The sequence below is a fragment of the Mustela lutreola genome, chromosome 1 (assembly GCF_030435805.1).
Source record: "Mustela lutreola isolate mMusLut2 chromosome 1, mMusLut2.pri, whole genome shotgun sequence".
NCBI classification, from domain to species: Eukaryota; Metazoa; Chordata; class Mammalia; order Carnivora; family Mustelidae; genus Mustela; species Mustela lutreola.
This window is the reverse complement of record NC_081290.1, coordinates 281,188,393-281,202,111: the sequence shown is the minus strand read 5'-3', so window position 1 is coordinate 281,202,111 and position 13,719 is coordinate 281,188,393. Positions and strand designations below refer to the sequence as shown.

Below are 13,719 nucleotides of genomic sequence, written 5' to 3'. Positions count from 1 at the left end.
ACCTCAACTATGTGGTGACTCAGGCTCTGGGCAGCCGAGGCCCTTCCCTCACTGCTCAGCCTGATCTCCTTAGCCTGGACTTGGGAAGTGCAAGCAGCAGAGGGAGGGAAAAGCGGGCTGGTCTCCCTTTCTCCCCTGGAACTGGAGGAAAGGCAGAGGAAGTTGGAAAGGGTGGCGGAAAGGCAGAGTCCAAAAAAGGGGGAGAGGAGGCTGCTGCTCCCCTCGTTCCCCGCCCCCTGCTGGGGAGCCGAGCTGGCTGGCTCCCTCCCTCAGCTCCAATTCTGAGCTCTACTTTGGAGGGGGGGGGGCTCCCTCCTTCACAGCCCTGTTCAATAGTGTTTTGCCTCTTCCTTAATCTCAGCTCCACATTTCCCCTCTCTTCTCCATCTCTCCGCATCCACACATCCTCACCTCCCAGGCCTCCGGGCCATCTCTCTAACCAACCGTGTGCACCTGCCCTGCTGTCCCTGCCCACGTCGTCCCCTTTCTCTTGCCTGGTTGCTCTTTCTGTGCCTTCTTTCCTCCCAGAGTCTGTACGCAGAGCCCTGTGTGTCGTCTCTTGTTCTCTAATCAGCTTTGACTTGGGTTCTGCTTTGGCCTGAAGATTTCAATTAGGACCGAGTGTAATGGGCAGGTTTCCGGGACCCCGGCTGTCGGATCTGAGCGGTTCAGGAACTCCTTATTTGCAGTCCGAGGTTTAAAATCAGGCTGAGGTTTGAACTGAGCTGGGATACTTACTTGGCTTCCTATTTTGAGTTTGGGTTAGGAGTTTGGGGGTTTCAGAATTGCTTAGGCAGTAATGTCTTTATCCCAGAATCACCCGATTGGTTCGCTGTTCACTGGGACAGACAGATCAGGAAGGGAAGAAAGAGAACATGGAAGGGGCTGATGTTTGGCGGAGACGCTCATCTCTGGGGCTGTGTGTATGGGGCGGTGGTGGGGTCGGGGAGATCCCAGATGGCTCAAAGAAGGGGTAACAGTCATTTCTCTGCTTCTAAGGCTGACACGCCAAAGGGCCCTCCTGGGGAGGGCGGGGAGTCTGCTTTCAAAGAGACTGCAGATTGCACACTTCACTTCCTTGCTGGGATCACAGTTTAAAAGCCATGATTACTCTCTGAGCAGTCGGGCGTCTTGTCTTCCCTGTAATACACTGATTTTAGAGAAGGGGACTGCGGTGAGGAGGGAGGGGAAGGGGAATCCCCCTGGCAGGGGGCCTGCCCACAGAGCTCCCTTTGTTGTTACTATGGAAACAGGCATAATAGGAACAAAACAGAGGCACGTCGCCTGGCAACAGAGAAGCCCAAGGTTCATCACACACACACACACACACACTTGACGCATGTACACATCAGGGAACCCCCAGCAGGGGGCGGGGGGAGGGAACAAAACTTCTAGGGAAGCTGAGGTATCCCAGTGATGACGAGTTCTAGGACTCACCTAACTTTGCCAATGAACCCACAGGCCCCTGTGGGGTCAGATGCCTCAGAAATGTGACAGAGTGCCAGGCAGGAGGCTGGAAGTCCTCCTGGACCCCCGGGGTGGCCCTTATTTTCACCAAGGCATCTGAAACCTTCCAAAAGAGAAAGGTTTTCTTTGCAAAGTTGAGATGGAGGTGGGGGTGGGGGTGATTCCTTTTAACTAAAAAAATTGTGTGTGTATCCACAAAAAAATTCCCCCGTGAGTGTATGTCGGGGGAATGAGGTGTCAGTGTAAAGGATATAGCAGAAAAGACAATATCCCATTTTCCCAAAGCCAAAGGCCTGCGAGGAGCTCAGAATACATTTCCTTCAGGAAGAAGCACCATGAGGGCAGGGATGCCATCCTGTCATGTTCTTATTTATTTATTTAATTTTAATTTTTAATTTTTAAAGATTTATTTATTTGACAGAGAGAGCATGAGCACAAGCAGAGGGAGTGGCAGGCAGTGGGAGAACAGGCTCCCCCTGAGTGGGGAGCTTGACGCGGACTCGATCCCAGGACTCTGGGATCATGAGCTGAGCTGAAGGCAGACGCTTAACCGACTGAGCCCCGCAGGCGCCCCAACCCATCAGGATCTTGATCCCCTGCACCAGCACCACCACCAGCACCACGGGCCCCGGGGCCTAGTGTTACACACACAGTGAATGTTTGTGCAGCTGCCGGAGAGGTCTATAAGTGGGGGAATTGGTCCCTGGAGGCTTGAGAGTAAAAGGAAGTGTGGGGCTCAGGATACTGTTGTGGAAAAGATACGGACTTTGGGGGCAGTTATCCCTGGAGTTCATTCATTCATTCATTCATTCCGTAAAGTTCTTCAGCGTTTGCTCTAAGCCAGCCTCTGCTCCAGGCACAGGGCAGACAACAAAGAACAAGAAAATCCCTGCCCTTGTGGAGCCTGGATGCCGGTAGGAGTTTTGACTCCTGCTGCTGAGGGCTGTGTGACTTTAGGGGAATCACTAACCCTTTCGGAGACCATTTCGTCCCCAAGCATGTGACGATTTATTGAGCTAACACACCATACGGCCTGCTGTGGCCTGAGACAAAATCACCATTACGGTCTAGCTTTGGGGGGTGAGGGGTGAGGGGCGGGAGGGGGCTCCAGCAGAGGGCGGAAGGAGAAGGGTCGGCAGAAATTTCCAAAAGAGCATGCGTCTCCATTTAAGCCATTGAAAGTTGTTGAATATATTCCCTTCCCCTGGGCCAAGGAAGCTGACCTAGGAAAGCCCAGCTCCTGTTCCAGCAGGTACACACCATAGTTTTTTTCTTTTTTTTAAATGGGGCAAGGGTCTTGGTTACTCCACCTCTAGCTCCTAGCTGGAAATTCGGCAGGAGCCCGTCCCCAGGACCAGCCCCCACCAGCGGGGTCGCTCCTACCTCTGAACGAAGAACCTGGACGGTAATCCCAGCTCTGCAGCAGCTCTGCAAATCAGCCTCTCCTGCCTTCTCTGTTGACCAAGAGGGTGGCCAGAACAAACAATGAACAGATACGTTGGCCTTGAGCCCAGGACACTAGCCTCTGCTCTTTCACTCCTGAGGGGCTGACAGAGCCCATGCTCCAGGGAGGTAGACACCCACACCCTCCCTCCCCGCTCCTCTCCTGCTCCAAACCCTCCCTCCAAACTCCCAACGCCCTTTGGCTGTCCCTCTAAGTCTCCGTGATTATCCGCGGAGCGATGTTTCCCAAATTCCCAAAACCTAGGTCTCAATCTACTCCCCTTTAACTATGTCCTGGGAAATCTTTCTCTTTCAAGGAACCAGGTGAGTCATAAAGTTAAAAATCCTTCAGTCAACTGTGAACAGTGGTTACTTTTGGGGAGAGGGACCGGGGAGAGGAGGGACCCACTGACTGTTTACCGCTCTACCTTTCTCTATTGTTTACATTCTTCACCAGATGGAGGCATTGATTTTATTAAAAAAAAATGTCAACAAGGATTATCGGACTTGGGGCATGAAGGCCCGCTTTCATTTCTCTGTATTCTGGCTCCATTTGTGAAAAGCTGAATAAATGTTACGGACAATGAAATAATTAAAAAGCCATTAGTAAAGGAAATAAGGAGCGCTCGGTATTTACATGTTTTTATTTTTTATTTATTGATTAAAAAGATTTTATTTATTTATTTGACAGACGGAGATCATAAGTCGGCAAAGAGGCAGGCAGAGAGAGAGGGGGAAGCAGGTTTCAGGACCTTGAGATCATGACCTGAGCCAAAGGCAGAGGCTTTAACCCACTGAGCTACCCAGGTGCCCCTATTTATTTATTTTTTTTAAAGATTTTATTTATTTGGGGTGCCTGGGTGGCTCAGTCGGTTAAGTGTCTGCCTTCAGCTCAGGTCATGATTTCAGGGTCCTGGGATGGAGCCCTCCCCATTGGGCTCTCTGCTCAGCAGGGAGCCGGTCCCCCCCCCCACTTGTGATCTATCTCTCTCAAATAAATAAATAAAATCTTTAAAAAAAGGATTTTATTTATTTGACAGAGAGAGCCACAGAGAGAGAGGGAACACAAGCAGGGGGGAGTGGGGGAGGTCGAAGCAGGCTTCCCACCAAGCAGGGAGCCCGATGTGGGCCTCAATCTCAGCACCCTGGGATCAGGACCCAAACAGAAGGCAGACACCTAATGACTGAGCCACCCACGGGCCTGGTACTTATATGTTTTTAAAAGCAACCCAAAGTTGAAAAGTTTAGGTGTTTTCTTCAAATAGGCGTAGGCTCGAGGAAAGGGGTACAGAACAAAATGGAGGAGGCACTACTTTAGAAAGCCTGGGTTTGGAAAGCTTGTGATGTGTGTGGTGTGGGTTTGCGTCCCTATCTGTGTGTGTGTGTGTGTGTGTGTGTGTGTGAGAGAGAGACAGAGGTAGGGAGTGGGGGGAGGAGGGAGAATGCACTTGCACACAGGAGTGAGAGACAGAGATCTAGAATGCGGGTGCCCAAGTCTCTGCTTTGTCTGTCCTTGCGTGTCTATGCCTGTCTGAACTTCTACACGTGTGTCTCCACCTTTCTGCGCCCATTGTATGAGTCTGGGCACAGCTAGGACTTCTTTGCCTGTGTCTTCCCTCCCCCATGGCCTGTGCTGGTAACTGGACCTGGGACACAGCCCCCAGGGCTGGCAGCAGAGTTGGCTGCTGGGTATTTTTAGCCTGTAAACATGTTTGCCATTTCAGAGGACAGGGCCTCAGGTCTCGGCCCCAGCCCACTCACGATCTTGCGGTGAGGAGGGCGCTCCTGTCTGGAGCGGGGTGTTCTGGGGGGGCCTCCAGCCTGGGGGTCTTCCTTCCTCAGCCTTTGGGAAGGAAGGAACACTGCCTTGATGTGGGTAGTGGGTGGCCACCTAGGAGAGGGGATAAGAGGATTCCTGGGGAGAAGAGAATGGGAGTGTGGTAGGGGGGCTGGGGAGCCGGAAGGTTCCCCGACCCGCACCCCATCATTAAGCGGTTAATAAAGTCTCCTGGATTAGAAGTGGCTGTGGGAAATGGCAATAAATCTGGAAACAGCGTCCTTGCAAGTGGGAAGGTGGGGGAAGGGCTCGAGTCAGAAGTGGGTAAGTAGAGGCAAGGCTAAAGCTGCCGCTTCCCTCAGGAGCCCGGGGAGGAGGGTGGGCTGCTGGCCTGACCGCCCGTGTCACGGCAGCGACAGGAGCAGCCCCGTGGTGCGTGGGGCACTGATGACTCCACGTGGACACCCTAACTCCAGGGGTGTGGCCAGCGTCTACAGACCGGTTTTCGGTAGCGGGGGGAGCTATGGGGGGTGCTCAGAAAGGGGGGTGATGGCGAGAAATGGGCGCGGCTGCATGAAGCTTGGGAACAAGAGAAGGGCCTGGGGCCTGGGATTTGAAGTTTAGATGCCTGGGTTGAGAGAAAACTCAAAGGTCTGAGTCAGGCTGGTGGTCGCGGCCGAATCACCCAAGCACCCGCCCCCCCCGCCCCCCCCCCCCGGCCGCTTTCTGAACCTCTTGGTCCTTCTTGCAAAGTGAGCTGATTCGCAGTTCCAGGTGGGAGGATGAGCCTCAGGGAGCTTCGAGGAGTTTCTGGTCGGGGAGACCACACACTGAAAACGTTGGGGGGCAGATCCAGGCGCCGGTTAGAGCAGGGGGCACTGGAGGGGGGGCGCGGTAAAGCAGCCATCGGACGCGCGACACCCCCTCGTTTCCGCGCCCCCCAGCGCCCCCTCCCCCCAGCCCCCCAGCCGCCCGCTCCCGGGTCCGCGTCGGGTCGGCCCGCTGGCCCGTCCCAGCCCCACTCCGGCCCCGCCCGGCCCCGCCCTCTCCCCACAGCTCCGGGCAGACCCGCCCGCCCGAGCCGGAGTTACAAGAGCCGCCTCCGCGCGCGGGGGCCCGGCCACTCGGAGCAGCTCCGCCGCGGGGACTGCACCGCCCGCCCTGCCGGACCCGCCCCGACCAGGGCTCGCCGCCTGCGGCAGCCGCAGCACCGCGACCTGGGGCCCCGCGCGGGCTATGGCTGTGCCCGGGGGCTGAGCGCGCAGGTAGGGACACCCGGCGCACCGCGGCGCGGCGGGGACGCGACTCCGAGAACGGGTCGGGGGAGGTGGGTTTCAGGGCAGGGGCGAGGCGCTCGGGCCGAGCGCACTGCGGGGATTCAGTGTGTAGCAAGCGGGGCACCCCGGCGCCGCGCGGGGAGGCGACGCGTCGCGCCCTGGGAGCCAGACTCTGCCTCCGGAGTTGGGGCGCAAGTTGGGCAAAGTTGGAAAATCGCTCCGAAGCGGGTATTGCTCCAGCCCTTATTTCTCTCGAGAGCTGAGCGTTGGTTCTGTTGCACGGCGCGGCGCGCGGTTCCTGGCCTGGGGGTCCCCTGTGGGTCCCCGTCCCATCCCCTCCTTCTCCCTGGGGCGGCGGCTCAAGCGCACCGCTCCCGCTCCTATTCCGTGTTTACTGGAGAAGTTTCCGAGGTCGCTGCCGCGGCCCCTCGGCCCCTCCCGGAGCCCCCGCGCCCCTTCCGCGGTCCCTCCCCGCTCCCCACACCTCCGCCTCGACCGAGCGCCCGGAGTCCTCCCGGCCCCACCCAGTTCTGCACCACCAGCCTCTCCCTTTCTCAGCCCCCCTCCAGCTGCCCCGCCCTAGTCTGGCCCCTCCGCGTCCCCCGCTCCAGAAGTCTCCCTTCTTCCTCCAAGGCCGCGCTGCCTGAAGTTTGCAGTGCGCCTCGGGACGGGACGGGTGGGAGTGGGGGTGGGGGGCGTAATTAGGGAGATTCCAGCGCTGGGGTGGGCGGGGAGGGGGGGGAAACTGTGCGGCGGCCCGGCCCCCGGCACCGCCCCTTCCCATTCGGGGGCGGCGCGCTCTCCCCTACCCCACTCCCAAACCCGTCCGGGCGGGATGGCCCCCGCCCCAGCGCCTGGCACGGCGCCAGCAGCCTGAGGAATGTGGTGGTTGGAGCCGCTGACTAATTCAAACCAGAACTCGGGGGGGGGGGGAGTGGTGAGGGGCGAAGGGGAGGGGGAGGAAGGGGCTGTGTGCGGGAGGTGGGGGCAGGAGCCAGCTCCGCGCGGGAGGAGGGCTTAGCCGCCGTCTCTGTACGAGCGATGCGCTCCAGGAGACGGGGCTGGGGGACGGGGTCCGGCCGTGGAGTTGGAAAGGCCGAGGGTTTAGGGTGTGTTCGGAGAGCCGTGTTATGTAAGGCTTTCCCAGGCGGGGAGAGGGTGTGCAGTATGTGAGGGCCTGGCCCTCCGTGGCTGGCCCGGGCGCCCCCTGCAGTGCCAGGGCCCGGGATGTGGGGGCGCAGCCCTGGGCGGCGCTGGCCACGAGGGACACGTGGGGTCTGAGCAGGCCTGGCGGTGCTCCTTGCGTGGGAGGGGAGCCGAGTGGGCAGACTGGGCACCTCACAGCTCGGGCTGGGCGCCTGCACCAGGTGGGGGACGGCCCTGGCGCCTTTGCACAATGTGGTGTGCGTGGTGTGGGCTCTCGCCTTTCACTGGGTGTGGCTGCAGAGAGGGGGCGGTGGGTGCCTCCAGGGAGCCCGCGGAGGCTGCTCAGAGCCCTGCTAACGTGCAGTGGATTTATGGAAAGGCGGAGTGGGACCATCCCCTATTGGTGGTGGTGGGGGGGGATCCTTAGAGAGTGACCTGGAGTTTGCAAGAGAGAAAAAGAGTGGGATATTTACCTCTGTATCCCTGGCGCAGCGCTGGGCTCCCAATAATTGGTTTTGAAACAGTTTCCCCTGTTATGATCCAGCCTCCAATGAGGGATCACTTGCCTTTCCTTCCCCCGGTCCAGCACTGGTAGGGGCTGGGTTGGTCTCACCGGACCCAGTGAGAGGGTAGGGGCTAGAGTGAAGGCGAGGGCTGGGAGTGGCCGGGAGGAGACTGAAGATGCTTTGGAAGGCGTTTTCAGGCCTCCACACTTAGGCTGCCCGTAAAGTAGGGGGGCAGATTCTGCTTTCTTCTCCCTCTCTGCCTCTGCCCCGCCTTGAGGGAAATCCCTGGGGCAGGGTGTGGCACTCACTTCCTTTCCGAGGCGGAATGGGGGAGGCTTCCTTCTCCTTGACCCAGAGGGATGATGGGTTGGGCCAGCACAGGGTAGGTAAGTGGGCAGAGTGGGGAGCAGAAGGGCGCCCCAGGCTTAGGGGGTATGTCCTTGCTCTGAGCGGTGAGCTGCGGTGTGAAGGAGGCGGGCTGGGCAGGGAAGGAGAGGACCTGGGACTGGGCGAGCTGGGCTAGCAGAGGACACAGGGTCTGCGAGCTTCAAAATGGGGAATGGAGGGCGTCTCAGCCCCTCTCTAAGGCTTTGCCCTGAAAAGCGTATAGGCGGGAACATTGGTCATCGGACAGGGACGTGTAAGGTGCCACGTCCGTCATGTGGGGCTTCGTGCTGGGGGTTCGGGAGGCCTTTGCGGTGAGCTAGGGGTCCTTGTCTGGGCAACCCCTTGAAGAGATAACCCCACAGAGCTGGGACTTGTACCAGCCAGGCTTAGTCCAGGGCCCAGGGTGAGGCCCGAGAGAGTAAACCACGGAGGACTCGCGGAGGGAGACGGCCAGCAGCAGACAAGCGCAGGGAATGGGCTGGGGGTCTCCAGGGTCGCATGAGTCGCAGAGAGGCCCTGGGTGGAGGTGACCAGGCATTGGCCCGGCTAAATTCTTTGGCTCAACTTGGAATCGGCTGGCTGGCGCTGGTGGAGACACCGCCAGAGCCTGAGGAGCTGGTTTGAGAGGTTGGGGCAAAGCTGTGGGGGTGGAGGGGCGTGTGGGGCTCTGGGGTGTGGTCACCACCTTCCTCAGAACTTGGGAACCGCCTGGGGACAGACAGAGATATACCAGGAGAGCTAGTCCTACTCGCGATGGGAACTCTCCCACTTTAGGCTCTTCCCACCCCCCCCCCCCCCCACCGCTCCCCAACACCCCCAGGTTTCTCTCCCTGGAGCTGGGCTGACCTCCTGCTTGGGCCTGAGGAGGGGAAGGAAGGTAGCTGCTGGAGAAGGTCTAGAATGTGCTGGCTTCAGTCAGGTGGAGGCGGTGGCCATGTCTAGGGCCTTTTGCTCTCTCTTCGTCCCCCGTGGGTTTCATCCAGGCTCGCAGGGAGCTGGCCTGTGACCATCCTGTTGGCACTCCAGGCCTTCCTGGGCAGGCTCGGTTTCCTCCGTGCATGGTGGCCTGGGGAGTGAGGGGGCTCCTGCGTGGATGGGCCACGGTGGGGCACGTGCACATGAGTTTGATAGAGCCCCCCCCCCCCCCCCCCCCCAGTTCCCACCGGGAGGACTCCTGGGCTGTTGCAGCTGCGGGTCTCGCTTGCATCCAGGTGGTGCAGTTTCACAGTGGTCTTGTGTCCCTGTGACCCCTAGTGTCCTAGCGGTGAGGTGTGATCACCCGCGGGAGGGTGTTCCTCTGCTTGCACCCCGGGGCTTCCAGGGCTGGGGACAGCAGTGGGTCTCTGCCCTGGTGCTGGAGGTTGCGCAGGGGCTGTAGGTAGGGGCCAGAGTCGGTTTCTGCTTCCTGGATAGCTTCTGGGCTCTGGAGTTTGTATCCGGAGGTCCTCAGGAGGGCGAGGCTAGCTCTGGGAACGAAGCCCTCGTTGAGTGATGCCGAGAGGTGCTGCACACGGCTGGTCGGGGAGGGGCATCCTGTCCCGTCCCTGGAGGCCCGAGCGGAGATTCTAGGGGAAGGGGAAGTGCCTGGAGCTGATCCCGGCTCCGTGTCCTGGCTGGGCTGGGGGGCGGCTCCTTGGCCACTGCGGAGCGGCGGTGGCCGGGCCCTGCGCCCCTGCACTGGCGGGGTGTGACCGCTGGGCGGAGAGCTCCCCTGTGGTTGGGGAGTTTCTGCACCCCTGGCAGCTCGGGGAGGTCATCATCCCCCAGGGGGAGACAGAACGTTCTTCTTCACCACCCCTGCCTCGCAGAGGGTGCCACCGCCAGACTTGGTGTCTTAGTCCCAGCGGTCCTGGGGAAAAGCTCTCTACTCCCGGGCTGTGTGGCCAGGGGCGGGGACTTGCGGCTGGATAGTGGGCTGCTGTCCCCGTCCCCTGTCACAAGGAGTAGGGGAGTCCCTCTCGGTCATGAGTGGAAGAGGGAATCTCCCTCCTTGCTGGAAGAGAGAACTTGGAGCTTGCTCCGGGGGGTTGGGAGGAAGCTGTGTGCGGAGGGCCAGTGGGGAGAGCTGGAGAGATCAGCTGGCCTGTAGGGTCTGAGTGGGGCTCCTCTGGACGTTGAGGTGGGGGTCCCCTGGTGGGGCTGACCTGGAGGAGAGGCTGGAGTGACCGAGCTGGAGGAACTCCCCGCTGGTGGGAGTTGTGGGCTGGCCCAGTGGCCCAGGTGGCCCGGGAACAAGAAGATAGGCGCACACAGGTAGAGGGAGACATAGACTCCGGGCACCAGGCTGACAGGTATAGGCGCCTTCCATGATAGGCAGGTCCTGGGGCTGCCCAGACAGGTGTGTGTTGGGAGCTGGGGAAGGCAGGGCTGTGGGCCTGCTCAGGGCTGGGAAGAGTGGGGAGCGGGGCTGATGAGCGTGTCGGCGTGCACGTGGCCTGTGCGCATCCTTGTCTGTCTTTCTGGGAATGTCCCTCCAGTGCCTAGGTCGCCTGTGTCTTGCAGCATGTTAGTCATATTCTGCCTGATAATCCCCCCCCACCAACACACAACATGCCCCCTTGGGCTGTACCCCCCAGGATGAGCTGAGTGTAAAAGTTCTCGATGGCCGGCTTTGGCTGTGGAGATTACCGAGCTGTTCTCCCCCAGTTCGAATAGGCCCTGCTGTTTTCCAGACGACAAGAGTTCTGGCAGCGGCCTCCGTGGAGGTCTGTTCGGAGCCTTGGGCCCCGGAAGCGAACCCAGCCCTGTGTGGGGCAAGGGTCTGTGCTGTTGTGGCTGTTCCCGTTCCCGAGTGAGTGGAAGCATGTGTCTTGCCCTGCTGGTGCCTTTCTCTGGAGTGGGTCTTGTGTCCCGCAAGCCCCAGAGGGGATGACCCTCATGTCCTTCACTTGCTGGGGCCCCAGAGAGCCTGGCGGTCGGTGAGCTGGGGTCTGTGTGGCTTAGGATTTCTGACTCCCGGGACCTCAGATCCTGGCTTCCAGGTTGCTTGGGACTCTCTGCCCATCCGGGTGTGCTGTCCCCAAGCTGCTGGCCAGGAAGTGGCTGGTGTGTGGGCCCAGGAGACTGGTGGGCACTAGCCCTCGCTCCTGCTGCTTGTGGCCCTTGAAAGGCGTCACGGCTCTCTGGGTGAGTCTCCTGGTGCTTCCGGAGTCTCTGGGTCCCCTAGGAGAATCTCAGCTCCTCCCTTTCTCCAGGTTTATGCCCCTGTCCCTGAGGCTCCCTCCCACCATGACTCCCTCTAGGTGTGCATGGAGGTCCCTCCATCGCCCTGTGGGTGTCTCTCTGGCCCTCCTGCATTGTAGGTCTCTGTCTTCCGCGTACCTCCCGTGTGCACTCCTCCACCCAGGAAAAGACTGTTTGCTCTGGCGTCACAGAGTCGGAGAAGCCTGGACTCTCGCATCTCAACCCCAATTCGCACTTGGGCAAGTCATCTTACTGCTCGAGGCCTGTCGTTGCGTCTCTAGAATAAGCACATTAATTATTAACCACGTAGGGTCGTCTGGGGTCCAGTGAGACCCCTGGCGTGGAACTGCAGGAGCTCGGCCAAATTCTCTGCTTCTGTCCGTTGAGGGTTTTCTCTCCATGCAGGGCTTTCTCTTCCTGTTCGCTGTCTGGTGTTTATGGGAGTAGAACACCCCTCTGGGTGTGTCTCCCTTTTCTTAGAATGTCCTTTGCGCGTCGTCCTGTTAGAAGCGCTGGGGACTTTCCCTCTGCTGGAGGTCTCTACCTGGGGGGGGGGGGGGTGAGTCATTTCGTTCTTCCTGGCTCACGAGGTGCTGCTCCCTGGCTTGTGCAGCTGGTGGGTGTGATGACCCCTGGGCCTGCCGTCACGCGGGGTAGAAGTCCCACTGCTGTCGGTTCCTCCCCGCGGTGGGGGGAGCACTTCTGTCTCCCGTGGAGCATCACCTCCTGTATTCCTGTATCCATCATGCTGGGCATATACTAAGACTTACGCCCCTCGGGTGTGCGTCTTCAGGTTTGGCGGACAGAGGCCTGGAGGCCGACGGGCCTGTCTCTCCGGCAGTGGGGCCTCTGCAGGTTCCTGCCATCCTGACACTGTAGAGGCCATTTTTGGCTGCAGCGGCAGTTAGGCTGGGCCCCCTCCCTGGCTTCATACCGGCTCTTGGGGTTGGAAGGGGCTCTGTTCCCTAAGGGCAGGGTAGGGGGAGAGGTGCTCCTTTAGACGCCACCCCTGGCCTAGACCTTCTGCCCTGGGCAAAGAGTCTGCTTCTGGGATCTGCCCGTGTTTCATCCCTGCCCCCCCCCCCCCCCACCTCCCTGGTCCGCAGAGGTGGTGCACGTCCTTTATGCAAGGTTTTTTTTTTTTTTTTTTTAATGTATTTATTTGAGAGAGAGCACGTGCGTACAGGAGCAGGGAGCAGGGCAGAGGGAGAGGGAGAAGCAGACCCCGCCCGCAAGCAGGGAGCCTGATGCGGGGCTCGATCCCAGGACTCCGAGATCGAGACCTGAGCCGAAGGCAGACGCTTCACTGACTGAGCCACCCAGGGGCCCCCTCTTTGCAATTTTGAATTAACAGGACGGCCTCGTTCTTCTCACGCTGCTTCTGGCCTGAGTTCTGGTGTCCCCCTAGTCTCTGCCTCACAGATGGAGTGGACATATCATCTCGCACTTTCTCTGGCTTCAAGGCAGCCCTCTGCCTAGAGGGTCCCCACTCCGGTCTCTCCCATCACCAAGGATACTGTGAGCCAGTGTCAGAGGGACCTCGGGGTGGGGAGCCAGCAGACCAGGGGTCTGGGGCCCTGGCACTGTCCTGTCCTGACCTCTCTGGACCTCCCCCTCTCCTTCTGTAAATACCAGATGGTGCCGTCCCCGCGGGGCTTTGTGCAGTGGCAGAAACGTTCCACATCTGCCATGTCTAATATGGTAGCCCTGTGGTTGGTGAGCTCTTGAAATGTGGCTACTGCAAGCAATAAACTAACAATTCATTTTAACTTAATTTAAATTTAAATAGCCACATGTAACTACCATGTCAACAGCAGGGCTATAAGGTGTCTTCTAGCTCCAAAGACTTACGACACTTGGCCAAATGTGCAGAATTCCACAGAGTTCCAAAGACCCTCTTTTGAGTCGCCACAGGGCAGGATCCTCGGTCCTTGGGGAAGCCTGGCATCACCTGACCTATGTAGGAAAAGAAGGGCCCGTCTGGGCTTGGCACAGGCTTCGAATATGTGGGAGAGACTGAGCAGTGGGACTCAGATGCGGAAAACAGACCCTTCCCACCCTGGTCTCACCGCCCCCCCCAGCACCCCTGTGTGCAGCAGAGGAGGGAAGGGAAGTTGCTCAGAGCCCTGGGCCAGGGCTGGCAGGGTGGTTGAAACCCCTCCTGGCCAGGAAGCCAGCAGGTGCCCTGTCGGGGCCAACCTGCAGCCCCTGGTACCACGGCTCCTGTTCTCAGGGGCTGTGGACCCTTCATCACTCATGATGGCTTTCTCCCCCCCCCCCTTTTTTTCAAAGATTTTATTTATTTATTTGACAGACAGAGATCACAAGTAGGCAGAGAGGCAGGCAGAGAGAGTGGGGGAGGCAGGCTCCTTGCTGAGCAGAGAGCCCGATGCGGGTCTCAATCCCACGACCCTGGGATCATGACCTGAGCTGAAGGCAGAGGCTTTAACCCACTGAGCCACCCAGGCGCCCCTTCTCCCCTCCTTCTGAGCTGTTGGCTAGAGGTGCATAGCAAGTCCTTCCTGAGCCTCTG

At 59.3% G+C, this 13,719-nt stretch overlaps 1 protein-coding gene across 1 annotated transcript in view; it reads left to right on the top strand.

Annotated features, from left to right (window-relative positions):
• The first annotated feature begins 5,791 nt into the window (after positions 1-5,791).
• The window catches only part of AHNAK (AHNAK nucleoprotein), a 30,416-nt gene continuing 22,488 nt past the window's right edge, over positions 5,792-13,719 (top strand). Inside the window, exon 1 of the mRNA XM_059144430.1 lies at positions 5,792-5,952. The gene's annotated coding sequence lies outside the window, so the exon portion shown is untranslated. The remainder of the gene's footprint in view (positions 5,953-13,719) is intronic.